Below are 22348 nucleotides of genomic sequence, written 5' to 3' on the forward strand. Positions count from 1 at the left end.
GTGGGGAGCATGCCTCCAGGCCTGGGGCACAACCCTCCGTTGGAAGGAAGGGATCGTACTGAGGGAGCCAAATCTGGATTCTGTTAAAAGTCATCATCTCCAGTCCTCAATTTTCTTGTCCACATTCCTAACTCTGGTGCCATACAGGGGGGTGTGCATGGGTGTATGGTGGATGTATATGCTCATGGCAAGTATGTGTAGATAATATTTACTTTGTGAAGTGCCACCCCTCTTCCTCATCCTCTTGCATTAATTCACTAAATCATGCAATCCAATAGGAAGAGCCATAAGCCTTTCCTTGGGTACCCACACTTCTGGGATAATGTCGAAGCTCCTCTGTAGACTATACCAGCCCTCCCTGACCTGGTCCTGATGGTCTCTTGGCCTCTTCTCTTGCCATTCCCACTTTCCACCTATAGTACTCCCTCACCTCAGGTGCTTGCCATTCTCAGAGGCACCAGGCTTACCTACCTCTACATTTTTGTACATGTCTCTCTGCCTGCATTGCCCCTTCTTTCCCCTATGTCTGGCCAACACAGTCAAGAGTCACTTTCTCCAAGAAGTCTCCTCTAACCTGACCAGGGTGGGTTGGTTGTGCTGACCTCTGCTGAGGAAGTTCCCCACACTCACCCCTGCCTTTGGCCCACGTAACGACTCATTTCTGTTATTCTTCCCCTAGACTGTGACCTCCTTGTGGGAAGCGGGTCTAAACCATCAGGGTGTTTCTAGAGCCCAGTCCAGGGCTGGGCACAATGGAGGCGTTCAGTGAGTGTTTGATGAATAAATGAATGAATGAATGAGTGACACAGTGCCAGGGTTGTGAATGTTGGCCTTGGAATCCTGCTGCTTGGGTTGGAATCCCAGTTACTGAACTTGTTGTATGTGGCTGTGAGCAAGTTACTAACTTTCCTGTGCCTCAGTTTTCTCATCTGTAAAATGGGGCTAAATAAGAGAAACTATCTCATGGTGTTGTTTTAACGCCTCAACGAGTCAATACATGAAAAGCGTTTAAAATGGTGCATGGCACATGGTAAGCAGCACAGTAAATATTAGTTATAGTTATTGCAACTAAATCATTTATTCATTGAGTCAATCATCATTTTTTTTTCCATAAAAAAATTTCATCTAGTGTCTTTTCTGTGCTAGGCACTTGGCTGGGCCTTAGAGCCACAGATAAAAATCAGGCAGCTGTTGTCCTCAATATGGAATCAGGGGAACACAGAAGCAGATACAGGTAATTACATCCCCAGGGAGGGATGCCCAGTGCTTAGAAGGGCATGGCTCAGGGCCAGCAGACAGAGACCCTGCGCTTGGAATAGACAGGCCTCTCTCCTCCCAGAGATCCCTGAGGACAAGGCAGCTCGCGGAGGAGGGATGTGTATAAGTGAAGGCTGGACCTGGAAAGCCCGTAGGGTCTGGGAGTCTCTGCTCAGCCTTCATGGACAGCTGAGTCCTGAAATCCAGGGCCTTTGATTTTTCATTGACTAATGCTGCATTTCATTGAACAGAAGCTTCCTGTTAAATCGAAACAGATGAGGTTTCAAAAATAATTCTAATTGATTCCATTCCTAAAGTTCACATCAGTAGCTCTTGGACCCAGCCAAGAGAGAAGAGTTGTGTGCGCGCGTGTGTGTGTGTGCACATGGCTGTGCATGTACATGCACAGGTGTGTATGATAGATAATAATAGCGGTCAAACACGTATGATGAGTTTTTCCTATTTTACTTCATGTAGACTTCACAGCACCCCCAGTAGGTAAGTGCTATTATTAGCACCATTTCCAGATAAAGAGACTGGGAGCTCAGAGGGATCACGTAACTTTCCCGAGATCATAAAGCTATAAGTGGTAGAGTCAGAGCATGATCTTCTTTCTCACTTCAAAGCCTCAATTCCTAGCAACACGAGGGAAGGATTAGGAGAGGAGGAGGTCACAGGGCGACGGAGTCACTGAGCCTGTTTGACCAGGCAAGGGACCTGAGAGGTGTGCAATGACAATGAAAAATAATCACGACAGATGCCATCTAGTGACCCCACCTACTACTTGCGAGGCTCTGTCACTGGTGATTTACAGATACTAAGTCCTCACACTATTTCAGTGCAGTAAGTATTATTTCCACTTTTCAGATAGGAAAGTTGAGGTACAGAGGGATTTAAAAAAATCCTCCAAAGCCATATCACTAATGAATGTTTCTGTTCCCCCAAACCCTTGTTTTTTTGTGGATATTATGTACATTATATGCATATGTATATATGACAGGGAGGTACGAATTGGGCCTGTTTCTTCAGAATATTGCATTTAGTTCTCATACTATGAGGTGTGAGCAGCTTAATTCATTTATCCATTTGTTCACTCAACACCTCCCCTGGGCCCAGCTGTTTCAGGAAGTCAGAGCAGACAAGATGGACAAGGTCTTTCCTTGTCGGAGACAGACAATATGCCCCTGAATTGAGAGAGCAGGAGGGCTCCAATTGGCTAGGGATTGGCTACTTTGGTAGGTAGATTTAGAAAGGGAGAGCATTTACAAAAATAAAAAAGAGCTGACTATGTAATGTTCTTGGGGAAGAATGATCCAAGCAGCGGGGCAGCTACTATAAAGATCCTGGGGCTGGAACAAGCTGGGTATGTTGGAGGACCAGAAAGAAGGCCAAGGTGGATGGTGCTGGTGACAGGGAGCAGATGATTCCAGAGGCAGAAGCCTGGATTAAGTAGGCCTTGTAGACCAGCACAAGGAGGTTGGATTATGTTTTAATTGCAGTGGGGAGTCAATGGAGGGTTGTAGCTTGATCTGATCTCCATTGATAAGGATTTCTCTGGCTACAGAGTGGAGAATGTTGAGGGACAAGGTGAGGAATGTGGAATCAGAGAAACCTGTCTGGAAGCTACTGCAGTGTCCAGGAGAAAGATGACAGTGACTGACTAAGGTGTCTCAGTAGAGATCAAGGGAGGTGGATAGATTTGGGATGTGCTTCTGAGGAACAGTGCTTTCTGATGGATTAGATGAGGGGCATGTGGGACAGAGGAATCAAAGATGATCTTTAGGTGAGCAACCTGGGGAAGGGTGGAGACATTTACTGAGATGCAGGAAGACTGGGGAGTAGTGGGGAGTAGGATTTGGTGGTAAATCAAGAGTTGGACAGGAAAGTGGAAGATGCCAATTAGAAGCCTAAGTTGATGCATCTGGAGTTCATGGCTGTGGATTTATATTTCAGAGTCATGGTCAGAGAGTCAATATTTATAGCCAAAACACTGGCCAAGATCACATAGAGAGAGTAGGGGACAAAATCAAAAGGAGCCAAGGGAAACCCAATGCATGTCCATGAGTCAGCTGTGGTTCTATTTCAAACTAGAAAGTCTGAAGTCCAGCCTTGTGTGGATCTTTCAGGGCAACCATGGAGAAAGCAATGGGGGCTCCCAGGGAGGAGATCAGTGTTTGATCTCAATCTGCTACTTTTATTATTTCCTAACTTCAGTGACTGTTCTTCATTGTGCCTTGGTTTATTCATCTGTCCAATGGAACAATAGTGCTCACCAGATAATGGAATGAGTTAATGACTGTGACAGTTATACAAGTATGAGGGACTCTACTGTTGCTTTGGGGTGAATTGGGAAGGAAACAAAATGCTTCAGGTAATTTAAGGTTCTGGTTTGAAACTGGAATTTCAATAGACCATGCTAATCCTAACTCCCAACCAATTTCAAATCATCCTCAAGTAGTCTCCTTTAAAGACTTTCTCTAATCTCTCCGGTGCAGTGATTGTCACTAATGCTGCTCTCAGTCCTGGCTGTTGCCTGGGGTAGAGGAGGAGGAGGGGGAGGGAGGAATTATCTGATTGCCAAGGTTGGGGGAAAAAACTAGGCTTGAGTACCTGCTCACAGAGCACTTTTCCCAGATGACCCAGTCTCCTGTTATCTTCCAGCCACCCCCACCTCTGTCCATATACACACACACACACACACACACACACACACACACACACATATGTGTGTGTGTATAAATGGAGTCTCACCATGTGACCCAAGCTGGTCTCTAACTCTGGCCTCTAGTGCTCCCCCTACCTCAGCTTCCCAAAGTGTTGGGATTACAGGTGTGAGCCACCGCACCCGGCCAACACACTCATCTTCTACGTGGGTGAGCCAAACCTACCATGCTGTGAACTTGTACTTTCTCTCCTCCCTTTTGCTTTCTTCCCTGAGGATGCTAGTGAATTGGCTAGAGAGCCATAGGTAGTGTTTCTGTTCAGCTCAAGTCCATAGATTGTCCTGGGCCTCTCTGTGCAGACCCTGTGTTGGGCCTCAGAAGATGAGACAATCCCATGAGAAACAACTGGGAATAGATCCAAGAGGGGATCGAACCCAGTGTGGAGTGTGTCACCAGGATCCTTCCAGTGCTAAAATGGTAGACTGAGACAGCCAGGGACACACCGACCCTGACTCCTCCTCTGGTCCCCAAATCCCCACATCTAAGCTGCAGAGTAGACATCTCCACTGCAGCCTCCAAGTTAATGTGGTCCCGGCTGAGCCCACCAGCCTCTCCATGCACCCATGGAGTGTGTGCCACTCACTTCTGTCTCCTCCTAGATTGTAGGCACTGTGAAGGGAAGGAAGGTGCCAAATTTGCATTGTTTGCTTAGTGTGGAGTACAAAGCTAGTGTGGAGCTGGCCTGCAGAGGGGTGATGAATGAGGGAACTGAGGCCACAGACCCTGAGGCTGCAGGGCCCATTGAGAGAAAGGGACCCAGCAGGCAGGCTAGTGGGGCACAGGGAGTAGCTCAGGATGGGCTCAATCCTGTTTGGTATGGTGCTTACAAATGGCTGTAGGGCTTTCTGAGAAGTGAGGGAGGACTTCTTGCTTGATTACCCCATAGTCTAGCTCTAGAGTCAGAATCACAAGAGACCAAACGAATTGTCCATTTACATGGGGAAATTGTAAATGGGAAAGATAAACGTTGGAAAATTAGGCACTGACCCATGGGCTCACCAGTGGGACAGGGAAATCTGAGCCGAGCTCATGGAAAAACTATAACCAGAGCAGGCTGAGCTGCATAGTCCCAGAAAAGCAGATGGGGGCAGCCATAAAACATGACCCCTTTGAGTCAGCCAGGCCAAGCTGCACACTATTTTTAGATGCCAGGATATTTTTAAAGCATTTCTCTTCCTTTAAGTGCTGCCCTTTGCCCTTGTGGGCATTGTGATTGGGGCAAGTCACTAACTTTCCTGTCTTCCACCTCCCCATCTGTGGAATGGGGTTCTCTCTCTCTATTTCTCTCTCTCTCTTTCTCTCTCTCTTTCTCGAACAGTACAAGTCTGCTTGGGTTAAGAGATTTCTAGAGAGTGTTTTTTGCTAGAACATCCTAGATACTCTGAGATTTTTGATTCTCACCTTCACTTCCCCTCTAAGCCCTAATCTGACCAGGAAACCATGTGTAATTTTTCTCTGGGTGTCTCTGGCCAGTCCAGTGCCTACATGGATTTTTGTTTATTGCCATTCCCACATGGCTTCCGGGTTCCCATCCTAACTTTCAGACATCATGTCCTCTAGAGTAGGGCAAGACTTTAAAGATGATCTTGTCCAACCCCCCCTTTTATAGTTGGAGAAACTGAGATCTACATAAGGGCAGATTTAGGACACGAGTGTGGATCTTCTGATTCTGAGGCTAGGACTCTGCCCAGCCCATGGCCTGCCTCCCAGAGCCTAGAGCATCCTGGGCAGGATAAGACGAGGAGGCAGGAGGGAACTGTGGCTGGTGGTCCTTGGATCTCACTTCTTGGGATTTGGTCAATCTCTCGAGGGACCCCTTTGCATCTCATTTCCTCCCATCCATTTTAAGGGCAAGTTGCTTGTAAAACAGTAAAACTTATGTCATTCGTAGCTGGGAAGTTTGGAACGGGTTATGAAAATGTGTGGTTGGGGTAGGGAGATTGTTTTTCTTTTTCCATTTTTCTTTTGACTTTCTCTTCCAAGAGCTGAACTGGAATTATCTGGAGCCCATAAAACTCCCCCCAAATGAATGCCAGCAAGGGCCCAATTGTGGAAAACTGTGAGGTGTGGGCATCACTCAGGCAGGCATTTCCAGGAAAGGTTGGGTGTACACCTTCACAGGAGTCTGGGTGGACTGTGGAATTCCAAGTCTACAGCCTCAGAAACATATCTAAGACTTTTCTTAAGAAGAAAGAGAACATGGAAGAAGTGAAGGAGATAGACAACAGGAGAGACTCAAACTGAAGCTGGAGTTTGGGAAAGAGGGAGCCTCACAGGAGTAGGAGGGGGCCAGGGCCAGGGTGGTGGGGCAGTGTATTTTTGGGGAAAGCACTTTTGCCTGGGTAACAGAAGACCTTGTCCAGCCCCTGCTGCAAACTCTGCAAGACCATGAGCATCTCCTGACTCTTGTCCTCATCCCCAAAATACAGAGGCTGGTCCCTCACCTACACAAATGGCTGTTAGTCCATGGAGACTATGGACTGTGATAGCATCATGTAATGGTCTAAATAAAGAAAAGGAAGCATTTTTGACATCATTGTTATTATTTGTGAAGGATGATAAATCTTCATCTTGGGCCCGGGAGAATCACAGCAGAGAGAGCCTGGCCTGGGCCGCCACAGAGCCCTGAATAGGCATCTTGCCCCAAGACCCTGTCCTATGGATCCACTGTCCAGGACAGGTCAGTGACAGAGTCTCCCATGTGCAGAACCAAGAAGTACAGCACTTCTCACTGTATGTGCCTACCTGTCCACCATCTAATGGAGTCCTTGCCTCAAGCCTACAGAGCAGGTAGGGCGGAGATCATTGATATGATCTTATGGTAACTTGCTCAAAGCCATGTAGTTACTAAATGGAAGAGGCAGACCTGGAGCCCAGACTTGCAAATTCTGGCCACTGGGCCCCTTGCCTCCCTAAAAAGTTGAGTACCAGCAAGTTGGCCTGTAGCCACAGACAGAATAGGTGTCACTTGTTGGCTCTTGCTGGCATGTATCCACACTTACTTTGTGCCAGGCACTCTCCTAAGTGCCTGGCACAAAGCACAGCAATGCACTTTAATCTTCACATCAACTCTAGGAAATAGGTGCTATTATCACCCCGTGTTTTCTGGGGAAACAGAGGCACAGAAAGAGCAAATCGTTTGCCTGGAGTCACACAGCCAGGAAATGGTAGAGCTGGGATTTGAACCCAGGCAATCTGGCTCCAAGACCCCATCTTCTTAAACACTAGCTATATGCACATTCCCTGGAGGAATTTCTTGGAATAAAGTGGCAGGTGATGACTATCTTATTCTTTCCTCAGATCAGCTCATAGCAGGGATGCCAGAGAACCCCAGGCCTGTAGTGGGAAAGGCAGTCCCTCTGAGTTCCAGCATGAGGTTTGTTTAGGTCTCTCTTGGTACTGGGGGATCTCATGTGCCATGGACTAGTTGACAAGAGCACTCTTGCCTCCCAAGCTCCTCCAACACTATATGCAGCACCATCATCTGCCTAGTTCTGTGAGCCATAAGCCAGGGTGTGATTCTTGATCCCCCAACCCTTTGCTCTCCTTCCCCATAGCCAATCCATCTGTGAGTCCCATCCATTCTGCACCACCTGGTGCAGAGCCAGCCTCTTGAATCTGTCTACCTCTTCCTGCTTCCCCTGCTGCCACCTCCTGGACTCACAGCCTCTGCTTCCCCTCTCACCCCCCTATGCCCCATTCTCCACACAGCTGCCGGAGGGATTTTCTTAAAATATAAATCAAATTATGTCACTCTTCAGCTTAAAAACTCTTCATTGCACTTAAATAAAATCCAGATTTCTGGCCATGCCTAAAAGATCCTGTGTGACCCAGCCTGTTAACCTCAGCAACTTCATCAGTGACTCTTTGCCTCTCACTCATCAGGCTCCAACTAGGCCAGTTCCTTTCAGTTCCTGTAACATACCAAGCAACTTTCCTCCCCAGGGCCTTTGCACATGCTGTTCCCTCTGCCCACACAGTTATCTCTCACTGTTTCTGAAGCGAATCTTCATAAATGCCATGTTCTCAGGTCTTCTCTGGCTGGCCTCTTGTTGGTTTTCTTCATATCTCTTGTTATGGTTCAGAATTATTTTAGTTAGTTGTCCATTTTTCTAACCTTTCCCTTCAGAAGTAAAATCTTCAAAGAGAAGGATTCCTATTTGAATCTCTAGCACCTAGCATCAACTGGCACATGGTAGATATGCATAAGTACTGTTGGATGAATGGATAGATAAATGAATCCTGGATAACCAAAAGGGAGTCTATGGAAACTCCCCTTTGCCAGTTACCTTGTTCCTCTGCCCACCCCTGGCCCATCTCTCTACTCACAGACAGCTCCTCTCCTCCCTAAAATCCCTTGGGTGGTGGTACATTCACCCATATTTCTTGATATAGCCTCATCATTCCTAGCCCTGGTCAAGCTTTTATTAGCTTGTTTGATTTACGTGACCAGCTCATTTGGTTTGGCTGTGTCCCCACTCAAATCTTGTTTGGAATTGTAGTTCCCATAATCCCCATGTGTCATGGGAGGGACCCGGTGGGAGGTAATTTAATCATGGCGGTGGTTACCCTCATGCTGTTCTCTTGATAGTGAGTGAGTTTTCATGAGATCTGATGGTTTTTTTTTTGTTTTTTTGTTTTTTTGTTTTTTTTGAGACGGAGTCTTGCTCTGTCGCCCGGGCTGGAGTGCAGTGGCCGGATCTCGGCTCACTGCAAGCTCCGCCTCCCGGGTTTACGCCATTCTCCTGCCTCAGCCTCCCGAGTAGCTGGGACTACAGGCACCCGCCACCTCGCCCGGCTAGTTTTTTGTATTTTTTGTAGAGACGGGGTTTCACGGGGTTAGCCAGGATGGTCTCGATCTCCTGACCTCGTGATCCGCCCGTCTCGGCCTCCCAAAGTGCTGGGATTACAGGCTTGAGCCACCGCGCCCGGCCCGAGATCTGATGGTTTTATAAAGGGGTTTTCTCCCTTTTGCTCAGCACTTCTTCTTGCCATCATGTGAAGAAGGACATGTTTGGCTTCCCCTTCCACTATGATTGTAAGTTTCCTGAGGCCTCCCCAGCCATGCAAAGCTGTGAGTTAATTAAATCTTTTTCTTCTTTAAATTATCCAATCTTGGGCAGTTCTTCATAACAGTGTGAGAATGGACTAATACACCAGCCTTTAAGGAATATTCCCATTTTATAGGTAGGAAAGTGAAGAAAGGTCATGTCATTTGCCAAGGCAACAGGGATAAGAAGTGAAGGAGGCAGGCAGGACTTTAACCCAGGCAACCTGAGCCTGGAGCAAATGCCCACACCATGGCCCATGTCCACTTTCTGTGACAAGCACATGGATATGTCCCTCCAAGGTACAAGACTGTTGAGTGACTTGGCATCTCACCCAGTAGTGTTTCCCAAACTTGCCTGGTTCATAAGAATCACCCAGGGCACTTAATAGAAATACAGATTCCAGATTCCCAGATCCCTTGCCAAGGGGCTCTGTCTCAATAGGGCCGATTGGTGGGGACCTAGGAATCTGTATTTTTAAGAATTGTCACAGATAATTCTGATGATCATGAAAGTTTGGAATACACTGGCCTAGAAGATAAAACCTCTGCTACACAGCTTAGCCTACAAGGCCTTTGCTGTGGCAGCCCCTGTTCACTTCTCTGGCCTCATCCATCCATGGCACCCCCTGGGCCAATGCTCCATTCTTTCTATGCCTGCCTATTCACTGTTGCCAGAAAACCCATATGGCATCCAGGCCCTGTGCCTTTGCCTCTGCTGTGTCCCCCACTGCAATACTCTCCCATCTTCTCTCTCCTGCCTCTTCCTCCTCCCCAGATGGTTCTGCTGAAATGTCCTGTTCCTCAAGGATTTTGTATCTAGATTGTACTCCTAGGGCAAAGTTGTGACTAGGGCTTAGAATTTCAAAGCTTCAGAACTGGAAGATACTGGGAGACCTTGCCATCTAACCTGTTTATTTGACAAATGAGGAAACTGAGGTTCAGAGAGAGGAATGGACCTACCTGAGGTCACAGAGTGCTATGGCAGAGCCAGGAGTGGGTGGATCTGGGGACCTACCTAACCCCTACTTAATTCAGTTAATTTTTCAGACTTCCTTCTCAACTGAGTATGTCTAGAAAAATTCATTCTCTGGTAATGAAAATGCAGGGCAGATTGTGGACTTCTTAGTCACTCACTCAACCAACACTGAGTTCCCACTGTGGGCCAAAGGGTAATGTTGGCTTCACACCTTGCAGTTCACAGATCAAGGCAGGGACCAGGTACAGGGGTCACGAGCCACAGTCGTGGTTGCCATCATGTAATAATATGTGTAATGGATAATTTTAATTGAGTGATGACTCTATGCCAACCTTTGAATCAATGTTTACTTCTCACTATAGTGCCACAAGGTAGATGCTATTACCATCTTCATGTCATGGCAGTGCCTGCTCTGACCTTCAAGTCAGGGCCCAATTTGGGGATCTGTGGAGGAGAGCCTTCCCTCTGCTGGCTGGACTGGGGAGAGCTTTTTGAAGAGGGATGACGAGCTCACCTTGAAGGATGAGTAGCTTGGACTTGAGGATGTGAGGGAGGGCGTTTCAGGTAGCAAGAACATTTCAAGAGGCTTGGAAGAGGGGACATGTTTAGCATGGGAAAAGGTGAAGACGGTGGAGCGGTGGTGGTGGGGATCCCAGCAAGAGGGCAGGACCAGGTGGGAAGTCAGCCCTGCTTATCCCTGAGGGCAGGACTCCTGGCCTGTGTTATCTCCACAGCCATATTAACAGTACCATCAGCAAGGCCTGGGGGTGTTTCTGAACTTGGAAATTGAGGCCAGGGAGCCTAGTGAGGCTGGGTTCTTAGTTGCAGGGCCCTGGCAGCAGCGACTTTTCAGGGTTGTCTGACAGGGGTCTCCACCCAAGTGACTGTGCAAGGTGAGGAGAAGCAGGCATTCCGGTGTGCTGGCCAGATAGGGCTCTGTAAATGCCTGTGGAATGTGTGTGCATGTGTGCATGGTATGGGTCTTCAGGGGGTTGTGCAGGCTGTGAAGCGTGGGGTCTCTGTGTGTGTGCATGCATGTGCATGCACACATGTTTCTAAGGGGTATGCTGCCTGTTCGGCTTTGTGAACCTGTGTATCTATGAGTCTCTGCAGGCGGGTGCATGCGTGTGTGTGGTGTATGTGAGAGCTATGGGTGTGGGGCCGTCCCGTGTGTAGTTGCTCTCCTCGGCTGGTGTTAAACACTCTTTGGACAGCTCAGTAGGTAAACATTCAATAATGTAATTTGGAAACCCATCCCCAGGGCTCTGCTGTGTGGCCAGGCAGCTGGCCGGTGGTGGCCGGATTAAGATATTAGCGCATTAATGCTGTATCAAAGCCCAGCACCCTCGGCCTCAGGAGTGTCTGCTGACAGCCCCACCATGCCCAGGGCTTCGTGGGCCGGCCGCCCCCGCCACATCCCTCTTGGAATCACAAGGAGGCCTTGTGTTCAGAGCCCACTCTGAGAGCTGCAGGGCTCTGCAGACATGAGCTCATGCCTGCCGGTCCCTTCAGGAGGAGGTGGGTGGCCTGCCCAACCACCAGGCCTCTTCCCCACCGCAGTGGCCAGGCCCTGGGAGCAGTGGAAGCTGACCTTTGGGTCTGAGCTAGTCTTTTGACCTGGCCAGAGTAGGTGCTTATGTGTTTGTTGAATGAACGAATGACTGAGTCTCTTTCCAGGAACTTTCTTAAAATTCCTCAATAGCATGGGCCAATTCCCTCTCACCTTGATACTCCCAGTGCCCTAGCAGTGCTTGGTACTCAGTTAGTGTATATTGAATAATAGACTGCTGGACTGCTGACTACTAGAGGGGTACTGGACTAGAAGTCAGGAGACCTGGATTTGAGACCTGATTATTTCCTTTAATCTGCTTGGTGGCTGGGGATGGGGTTGGGGGTGGGGCAAGGCAGAGGAGGGCTGTTTACCTGACTGGGGACACCAGGCTCACCATGATGTAAACAGTGATTCTGATCCTAGCCTTTAGTGTCACACTGTATGGGTATGCAGGTGGTGGCTGGGTCTGACTCCTTGTCCCTGGGAACTGAACACGTGGAAGGTTTAAAATATTGATGGAAATCGTCGTAAGGGGAGGTCCTCAGGACTGACAAGAAGAAAAGGGGCCAATGTACAGATTTCTACTGAGTAGATGGGCTGGGGAAGGGAGGGGCACAGTGCTCAGACAGATGACTGGGGTGTCTGAGGCTAGGGCCATCTCAAAGAAAATTTAGCCTGATCCTCCACTGTATAGCTCTGCAAACTGAGGCCCAGAGGAGAGAAGCGATGTGCCCAAGGTTGCTCTCTCAGAAAGGCAGTGTCCAAGATAGGACGGGGACCATCTTTGAGCAGAGGGAGTCTGCTGTTCCTGGCATCTGAGGCTGCAGGGAAGAGACTAAATAAGGAAAGGGAGACGGTAGAGAATGAGGCTAGGCACTACACCTCAGGCTGGTGAGAAACTTTACCTTTTCATCTATTTACCCAGGGCCTGCCCTGACCTCAGGTAGTCAAGAAACATTTTCTGGCCATTAGACTGCTAAACAATGGCCAGTATTGTCAGTAATAACAGTAATAGGCCGACAGGATTAGTGATGGTAATAAAAACTACCTTTGATAAAGGCCTCACTGTATGCTGGGTGTTATGTTAAGTACTCTACACATTTTGTCATCTTAATCCCCACAAAAACCCTATTCTCACAAAAATCTCAGAAAGGGACAGTTATTTGCCTCAGATAACCATGCTGGTAAGCCAAGGACTTCTTTACCACTAGATAGTACTGTGATCCCTTGAGGTCTTGGGCTTCCTGCCTCTGGCATCTGAGCAGGAACTGGTGGCCCCTTCAGGGGAGATGTGGAGGGGTCCTGGCTTTGAGGCCAGTGAAGAATGGGGGAAAATATCAGAACTGATGACTTGTGAGTCTATCATTCTATTCCTGAAGAGTTTCTGGCTGCTGTGAATCTGTACTCTATATGAAAGTCAAGGAGTTTGAGGACTTAGTTAACTTCTACCCGCCATCATGATTGTTTGCTCCTCTGACCTTGAAGAAGATTGCTGATAAAAATAAGGAAACTGTCCCAGAGCCCCATGTCTACTTCCCAGACCAAGGAGGAGTCATATCCACCAGCAAATGAGAGACAGAGTGGAAAGGACACACTTTTTGCCTGTGGGAACTCTTGCTTCTTGGCATCCCAGTTTTTCAGAGCTGGGGATTCTTTGGAGATCACTAGCTTGAGGCTCGCCTACTGTAACAGAGGAAGTTAATAGAAAAGTCATACTATGGAGTCATCTCATCAATTCATTCTTACCCCACTCAGCTCAGCTTACTTTAGCTCAACTCAGCTTAAATCAATGCAATGGAACTCAACTCATCGCTCAGCTTGGTACACATAGAGCTCAATCAACTCATCCAACCCAAACTAAACAAATGGAGCAGAGCTCAATCCAAACCGAATAATCAAATTCTACTCAACTCTCCACTCATCGCAACGCAACTCACATTCCAGGCAGGAGAGACAGCATGAGCGGAGATTATGAAGGCAGGAACACTTGCTTGGGGGAAAACAGGAGCACAGTGGGCCAAGGCAGCCTGACCAGAACAGCACAGTGGAGCCAGAAGCACCACAAGCGCAGAGATTGGGAGGAACCTGGGGGTTCTCACCGCCACGCTGTCCTGCAGGGTCAGGCAGACCGTTTTGTCTACCTCCGCACTTGCCTGCCTCTCAGCTGATGCTGGAGTTCCTTGAAGGAGCTCACCTCCGCAGAAAGAGCGGGTACCTCAGAGCTCTGCTGAGGAGCTGCGAGCTTGCTAGGCCACTGCTGGGTCTTGAGGAGGATGCTGTGAGGGGAGGTCTAGCCGCCGCCTCTCCCACACAGGCTCTCCTGGGGAGCCACTGAGATTCTCCGTAGTGTGGCAGAATCTAGAAGAAGAGGTTGCCTTCCTTTTCCAGGAGCTCCAGAAAGGAAGGGGGCAGCCACCCAACCCTGCATAACTTTGGTCTTGGCCATGCCACTTGTTAGCTCTGTATATGGCCCATGGCAGGGCACATGGCATCTCTTAGTCTCCATGTCTGTCAATGTTATTGTGAATGTCTAATGAGGTGGCACCTCCTAGATGCCAGGTGCTGTAGCTTGAACTTGGCTCATGCATGGCACTTGGCATCTAGGAGCTGATGACAAACAGCATAGTCTCCTACCTAACTTCCTGCTCCTCAGGCAGGAAGAAGGCCAGGCACCATGCTATGGGGAATGACAACCTGGGTGACTATCCCAGCTCTGCTACTTACATCAACCAGTGATCTTGGAACAATCACCCACCCTCTCCTGAGCTTCAGTTTTCTCAAGTGAAGCCAATTGAGCATTTATCTTATGGCATTGACAGTACCGTTGAAAGCACTTGACACAGATCCTGGCACTTAGCAAACATTCTATACATGCTTTCATATTACCCACCTTCTCCCATTTGAGATAGAAATCAAAAATGAGGAAAAGCTCTTTTGCCTCTGCTTTGGGCAGCGGCATCTCCACCTGTCGAGTGGATGTACCCAGCACACTGCAAGGTCCCTTGCTTCTGGTACTCTAGGATTTCTAGTCTATGCGGGGCATGAGTCTCAGGGCCAAGTAAAGGCAAGGGGACATGAGATTGGGGGCAGTTTTCCAATATGCTGGGGTGAGCACCAGAGTGTCCCTGAACCACAGCCTCTGCAGGGCCCCGAGCCCACCCCTCTGTCCTCCCCTGGGGCTGTCATGGGAACGGTGCAAACTGATGTGCAGCAGCTTGTGATAAATATGCATGAATGGGCCGTGGCCGCAGCCCCTCCTCAAGTCCATTTGGGGCACCTCAGTGAGCTAATTGAGGGTGGCCATTGTCCCTGTGCTCCCAGTGCCTGGGCCCCGTTTTCACATTCAAGTGCCTGGCCTTGGTTTAAAGTGGCCGAGTGGCGGGTGCTATTTTATTCAACAAAAGCCCCTTGAGAGGGTGGACGGAGAACTCTGTGGGCCGGGCCATTGCCTGAGCCCATTCCTGTCCTGGGCCAGAGGGAGGGGGGCCACACCAGACCACCTGATCGCAATTGAGGCGGAGGCGGCAGGCTGGGCACAATGGGTGCTCGAGAGGCCGCTCAGCCCCTGGGATGAATAGAGGGGACGCTTTCCTTCAGCCCCCATTAGAACCTGGTATAATTTCCCCCTGAATGGCAGTGGTGTGGGATGGGCTCTCCAGGATGAGAAGGGGAAGGGGAGAAAGCCAGAGGCCCTTTGAGACCCACCCAAAAGGCCCTGCCCCTTTGCCCCCCTCTGCTACCAGGAAAATGTCCACTTAGCTTGATGGTGCAAGTGGCCTTTACGAAGGGCAGAGAACTTCAGGACCACGGGTGGAGGGGGAGACTGCAGTCATGCCTTGGAGTGTCTCACCCCAACCCACAACTCCATGGTGGGGGCTCTCAGCTGAAATATAAAGAAGAAGAGAATAGCAAGACACCACCCCCCAACATACACACACTCAGCAGGGGCCCCTTTCAAATGCAGGGGCCAAAGACTGGATGGTCCAGGGCATCAGCTGTGTGTCTGAGCTATCAATGGCCCTAGCAGAGAGGAGAGGGCAGGAAGAAAGGGGGCTGCTGCACCCTAACTCCATCTACCAAGGGGGAGCACATGTGGAGAGGGCGGCAGCGCCGAGGTCCCAGCACCTCTGTCCTGGGTGCTCCTCAATTCTCACAATCCCGTAGGGGAGAAGGGGTCAGTTTGGTGTGATGGAGAGGCTGAGTTCAGACAGCAGTAACCACTTGCCCAAGAGCAGGCACCAGAAGGCAATGGGGCACAGTGGTGAGGACACAGGGTGTTGTAGGCATTGGCTCTGACCATGAACCCCATCAGGCGTGTGGTCAGAGCCAAGGACAGAACCTTGGGGAACTGAACATGCAGAAAAGGCGTGTATTCAAAGAACAACAAGCAGAGAAAACAGAAAAGGAAGTGGCCTGTGAAGAGGACAGTGGGAGAACTGGAGTGAGCACTGTCCCAGAAACCAAGAGAAGAGAGAATTTCAAGAAAAAGAGAGTAACCAACAGTTTCAAATTCAGCAGAAGCTCAGGCAAGATGAGAACCGAAAAGTGTCCATTTAGCACAAGGTCTCCAGCAGCCTTGGTGAGAGTGCCTCCTGGCAGCTGATCGGTAAGAGCCAGACTGGAGTGGGTGGAGGGGTGAGTGTGGTGTGAGCGGTTTGAGAAAGGCTTCGAGAGGTAGGGCCAGAAAAGAGGGGCCTGTGGGGGAATGAGTGAGGGGCTGGGGGGATTTGAACCTGCTCAGAGGCAGAGGGCAGGGGCTTCTCAGCTCTTGGTTCATAACACAGTGCCATCAGCTGTAGTGGTTAAGAGCTCAGATGCTAGAGTTAGGCTGCCTCAATTTAGATCTTGGCTCTCCCATTCTCCAGTGATAGGCCTTGGGGTGTCTCTCTGAGCCTCAGCTTCTGAAGCTTCACCATGGTATTATCATAAGGATGGAATGAATCTATGTCATCCCTTAGCACAGTGCCGGGATGTGGCCAACACTCACTAAAAGTTAGCTCTGTTATTATCTTACTTTCATTATATTCTCTGCATACCAAAGCTAAAGATTTCAAGCCATGTGGCACTGGCTGTGAATTCCACCTTTGCTACTAACTGTGTAACTTTGGAGCAGCTCAGTGCATTCATTTCTTTCTTAAGGTAGGACAGCAGCGCCTGTCTCTTAGAGCTGCTGAGGGGTCACATAAATCCAGCGCTCCTGCAGCTCCCCAAAACTTTTCACCTGTTCTGTCATTTTCTTCATCACCAGCGTGTGAAGTGGTATCTTTATTGCTCCCATTTGACAGATGAGAACACTGAGGCTTACACAGGAACTTGATTTGCCCCAAGTGACAGAATGACATCTGGCAAAGCCACAGTTAGAATCCAGAGGTGTCTGGCCCTAACCTCTGCTTTCCACTATTTCAGGCCTTGGAGAGGAGACACTGTCTGAGGACCACCCCAGTCTCAACCTGTCATGGAAACAAGGCTGGACCACAGCAAAGCCCAGGGGAGAAGTAGCATAGAGAGCTTGGAGGGCTTCCAGGGGGAGATGGCTTGTGGAGTTATGGCATGGTTGGAAATAGTGTTCCCATCCTTGGGCATAGGATAGGACAAAGAAGGAAGTGGCTCTGATGACAGAGAACTAAATGGCCAGATGGGAAATGACCATCTGTAAGGATGGCCACCACACATCCCACTTGGTGCTGGTGGGAAAATTCTAGCTTGGGCATGCACAAGTCTCTTCCTTCTTCGACATCTCACCATCCTGTCCCTCCCTGTCTTCCTCCCTTTCCCTGCCCTTTACTCCATCCAGCCACTGTGTCAAGTTCTTCACTAGGCGCTTGGGATGAAGACATGAATCAGAGTCCCTGCTCTGAGGGTTTCACAGTCTGGGGAATGGACCGGGGTGCAATAGAAAAGGAATTAGTAGAAATCACTATGCACGATAGTATTATTTGATTGCCCCCAGAAAGAGAGCTCATTACCCCATGAGTTCACCTTGCTTCCTGCTTTTTTCTTTTGCAGAGGCATATCCCAGGCCCAGAGAAGGTGTGGTTTTGCTAAAAACACATTGACCTTCACATGGAGTCAAGACCTGGCCTCAGGGGTTCAGTGGGGCTCCACCCAAATCTGCCTCTGGGCCTCTGGCAGCTTCCCAGAACCAGAGAGAGACAACAGGGGGACAGTGAATGGTAGAGATGTTTTTTGTCTTCAGAGGCAGTGCACTGTGGAAGTTAAGAGCACAGATGGTAATGCCAGACTACCTGGGTTCAAATCCCGGCTCTGCCATTTACCAGCTACTCAACCCCTCTGTGCCTCTGTTTCTTCATCTGTAAAATGGGGATAGTCGTAGCAGACATCTCCTGGGGCTATGGTGAAGGTTATAGGAATTAAGATACATAAGGTGCAGCCATGCACTACATTTGTTCCTCTGTAGCCATGGTTTTCCATGGTTCAAGTTGCCTGTGGGCAACTGTGGTCCAAGAACAGGTGGGTACAGTACAATATTTTGAGAGAGAGAGTGCACATTTACATAACTTTTATTAAGATATATTGTTATAATTATTCTATTTTGTTATTTTTGTTGTGAATCTCTTACTGTGCCTAATTTATAAGTTAAACTTTATAATAGGTATATATGTATGTATAGGGAAAAGCACAGCATACATAGGGTTTGGTGATCCGTGGTTTCAGGCATCCGGGGTGGGGGATCTTGGAGTGCCTTCTTCCAGGATCAGTGGGGACTGCTGTACTTGACCCTCAGGCAGCAGGTGCCAGTGCAAATGGCCAGGCTTGGTCTCAGAGAGGCCTGATTCTACACTCTCTGCCTAATTGTACAGAGAGTCCCTCCGTGAACCTCAGTACTTCATCTATTAAATGGGACCATAGCAGTACCTGCCCCCCAAGCCTGTGGTGCAGATGGGCTGAGATGGCGAGGCACGTGGACTGAGAAGGTCACATGCATTGCCTGCCTGCCACATCTCAAGTGGTACCTAACAGGCACTCAGTGGAGACTTCCAGGCCCAAACCTTTCTGCTGTTGTGGTATTGCCCACTGTGCTTAATGTGGAATTAAGTAGAGGAAGCCAAAAAGTCCAGGTGCACACACTCCCTCTGACCCCTGGCTTTTCCAGCTGGATGCTTCCACCTAGGGCACTGAAGCTGAAGCTAGTGATGCAAAGAAGCAGAGATGATTAAAATTTATCCCAGCAGGAGCAGACAGGTTGCCTGAACCTGGCTGTTTCTGGGGAACGACCCTGGCTGTGATACTTTTCCCTGGTTCCTGCCTGTTTTCTGAGCCTGGTTCTTCATTCAGGATTCCCTTTAATCCTGTGGACCATCCAAAAGCGCCCTAGTAAATCCTTCTCCTCTTCTTTTCCTCATCTGCCTCCCCTCTTCTTCTTCCTTGCCTTCCTCATCTCCCTCATGTTTGTTGCCATCCTCCTCGTCCTTCTCCTCATCCCTTTTCTCCTCCCTCTACCTCCTCTTCCTTCCTTTTCTCTTTGTCCTTCTTCTTTAAGTTAGCCAGAGTTGATTTCTGTTACTTGCAACTAAGACCCATGACTGATCCATTTGGAGATTTACTCATTGCCAGAGCTAATCTGAGGTACTGATTCATATTTAGATGTGAGTGGTTGATACGGCCAGGAGGGCTTCTAGAGATTACTAAGTGCAGCTTTCTCATTGTGAGACAATGAGGGAAACAGAGGTCCTAGGAAGTGAGGGAATTAACCTAGGATCACACAAAATTAATACCAGGGCTGTAGCTTGAATGCCAGCTGAGGGTACCATGAGTGGAAATTCTCCTGGAGACATTTTTTGAGGCCTTTTACATCTTTCCCTAAAGGAACAGGCATTGATATGTTGCACCAAGAACCCTCCATGGCTGTATTTAAGTTAATGGTGGCTACTTCTGGCACAGAAATACACCAGGGGAGGCATCATTGTATTGTGGCTTTGTCTTCTCATCCCCCCACCCACTGGGCAGTGGCCACATGAAGGGCCGGCCCTGAACTCTGGAGCTTCCCTCCCTGCCTCACCTCTCTGCCTTCATTTCCCCTGGATGGGATGACTGAGGGCTCTTAGAAATGCCAAGAATCCCAGTAATTTGAGCACATTATTGCTGCCTCTGATTTCTTTCCATCATGCTTTTCTGCAGCTGGTAATTTCCCCTCCAGCCCTGGGCTCCTGTCCTTTCTCTGCCACTGACTCCTTGTGTGACCTTGGCTAAGTCACTTGCTTCTCTGTGCCCCAGTTTCCTCCCCAGTAAAATCAGGCCTGTCAGCTCTCAGAGTCACCTACCATTCTGCTCTGCATATTTTGAGGTCAAAATATGGACTGGACTAATGATAAATGGTGACAAAAATCCCACAAATGGGAGATTCTAAAAGTTTTTTATAAAAATCTCAATGATAAGAAAAAATTCCAGAGAAAGGAGGAAACTGAGAATGTTTTAGAGAAGAAAATGAGGGGAGGTGAGTGTGGGTGGAGAGTATGGTCTCCTCACCTTGTAGAATTGTCACAGGCCAGATGAAGTAGCTACGATCTGTGTGGGGCACATTCTCCCTGGAGGCTGGGGTAAGGTAGGTTACCGGCAGGCAGGTGCCAGTCCTACATGGGGAAGAGCTTAGCAATCAGGACTACTCCACGGCAGAGCTAAAGCCCTTCAGCTAGTGAGGTACCCGTCAACAGAGGTGTGCAATCTGGGAGTGATGCCACCTGAGATGCTGCAAGGAGATTGAACAAGATATCTCCATATGCCTTTTATCAGGACCAAGAATCGTCTCAGTCACTGAGAGTGTTTTAAGTGTGCAGGGTAGAATGAAACCACCTGGAACTGCTTGGCAACTGACTGCCAGGCGAAAGGCTGCCTGCTGTGCCAGCCCAGGAGGAATGTCCATGAGGGAGCCATGGCAGACCACAACCTTGGCAAGACCAGATTGTTCCATCACAACTGACAGGCGTTGCTAGGATGGAGGAACTTTGGTGGCTGTTCACAAGAAACTAGGCCATTGGGATTTATGGAAGTAAAGAGGGGCAGTCCTGGGTCTGTGTCATCCACAGGTGCAGGCCTGGCCAAATGGGTGAGGTGTATGTGCTCAGCAGGGCCCCTGTCTGACCATTGGTCGGTCAGTCAGCAAGTATTTTATTGAGCAACTATTATGTGCTGGGCACTGTTCCAGGGCTGAGGCTACCACAGTGAATGAGCTGAGCTGGGCCTTGCTTTCAGGGTCTGGCAAGCAGACACAGAAGTACAATAATAATGGATAACCCTTACCTGGCAGAAAGTGTCTACTTTCTGTCAGGCCCTATTCTAAATGCTTGCATCAGTCAGGCTAGGACAGGTTTGCTGTAGAAACAAATGCCACCCACATCTTGGTGGCTTAAAATAACAAGGCCTTATTTCTGGTTGATGGCATGTACGCAGTGGGTTAGCAGGAAGTGCTTGGCACGTCTCAGTTAGAGACCAAGGTTGAGGCAGAGACAGAACAAGGGGGCATGGCAAATGTCTTTTAAGCTCCCCCTGGATGTGGCACATATAACTCAAATCATTGGCCAAAGCTAGTCACACGGCCACCATTTGACTGCAAAGGCAGTGGGGACATCAGTTCTAGGGGTGGATGAGTATAGCTGTGAACAGTGGCTACCACAGGGCTTCATGTCCATTATCAATGTAAACTTCACACAGCCCTCTGGAGTAGGGAATTGTGTTATCCCCATTTTACTGGTGAGGAAACTGAGGTGTGGGGAGGTTGCGGGATGGTCCTAAGGACACAGAGCTCATGGATGGCAGAACTGAGAGGTGAGCCTGGCAGTCTGGCCCTGAGTCCACACCCTTAACTGCTGTGCCTCACTGCCACTCACTGAAACAGGAAGGATACAAAAGTATGATTGCAGTGGCAAAGAGGGGGGCAAGGGGCTGAGGGAGCTGAGTGCAGGGCACCCCTGCACAGTGTGGGGTCCAGGACGACCTCTGAGGAAGTGACCTTTGTCCTGAGCCGGGAAGAAGGAATATGTGAGAAGAGGACACCTTCCGGGTGAAGGAGGAGCACTGGGGTGGCCCAGGGAGGGAGGCAACATAGCATATGAAGCCCGGGCTCAGTGGTTGAGGTACCTGGGTCAGTAATGAATAAGCCAGCTGTTGTCAGAGGGTCACCTGCAGGGATTCAGGGGAGCTGGAGCTGGGGTCTGCCAGAGCCCAGAGATGACTCCATCCTGGGGGCATCTCAGAGAGCTTCCTGGAGGAGGAGAGATCTAAGCTGAATAAGGGGTAGGGGAGGACAGCCATGTTCCTCTCAGAGGAGTACCATGAACACAAGCCAGGAGGAAGGAGGAAGTGTGGCGGGCTCAGGGAATTGTGGCTGGCTCACCTGCATGGGACGGAGGGTGGGAGGTGCGAGGGGGAGCAGTAAAGGACTGCACCAGAGAGGATCTCTGCTTCTCGTCATCCTGGATGCTGGGAGTTTGGGCTGAGAGTGCAGAGGCAGGACCATTTGATCTGAGATACTGATTGAGAACCAACTGTCTGCCAGACCTTGGACCTGGGGTTTGGGCTGGCTGGAGTGGGCTGCCTCTGGCTGCCGCATGCCCTGTTCTTATCTGACTTCCTTGTGGGTAATTGTCTGGCTTCGGGTTACCAGGGGCACCACTCATGCCCTTCCTCCTGTCTGTGAGGACCACCAGACCCTTTTTCTTGGCAGGCAAACTAGGAGCACACCCAATATTCCATCCCAGAATGAAGCCTGGGTCCTTGAGAGGGCAGCTGTCCACTCTTTGTCTCTGGACGGGACTGGCCTGCTCCTGTGTGCT

Source organism: Papio anubis, chromosome 1, assembly GCF_008728515.1.
Source record: "Papio anubis isolate 15944 chromosome 1, Panubis1.0, whole genome shotgun sequence".
In the NCBI taxonomy this organism is placed as follows: Eukaryota; Metazoa; Chordata; class Mammalia; order Primates; family Cercopithecidae; genus Papio; species Papio anubis.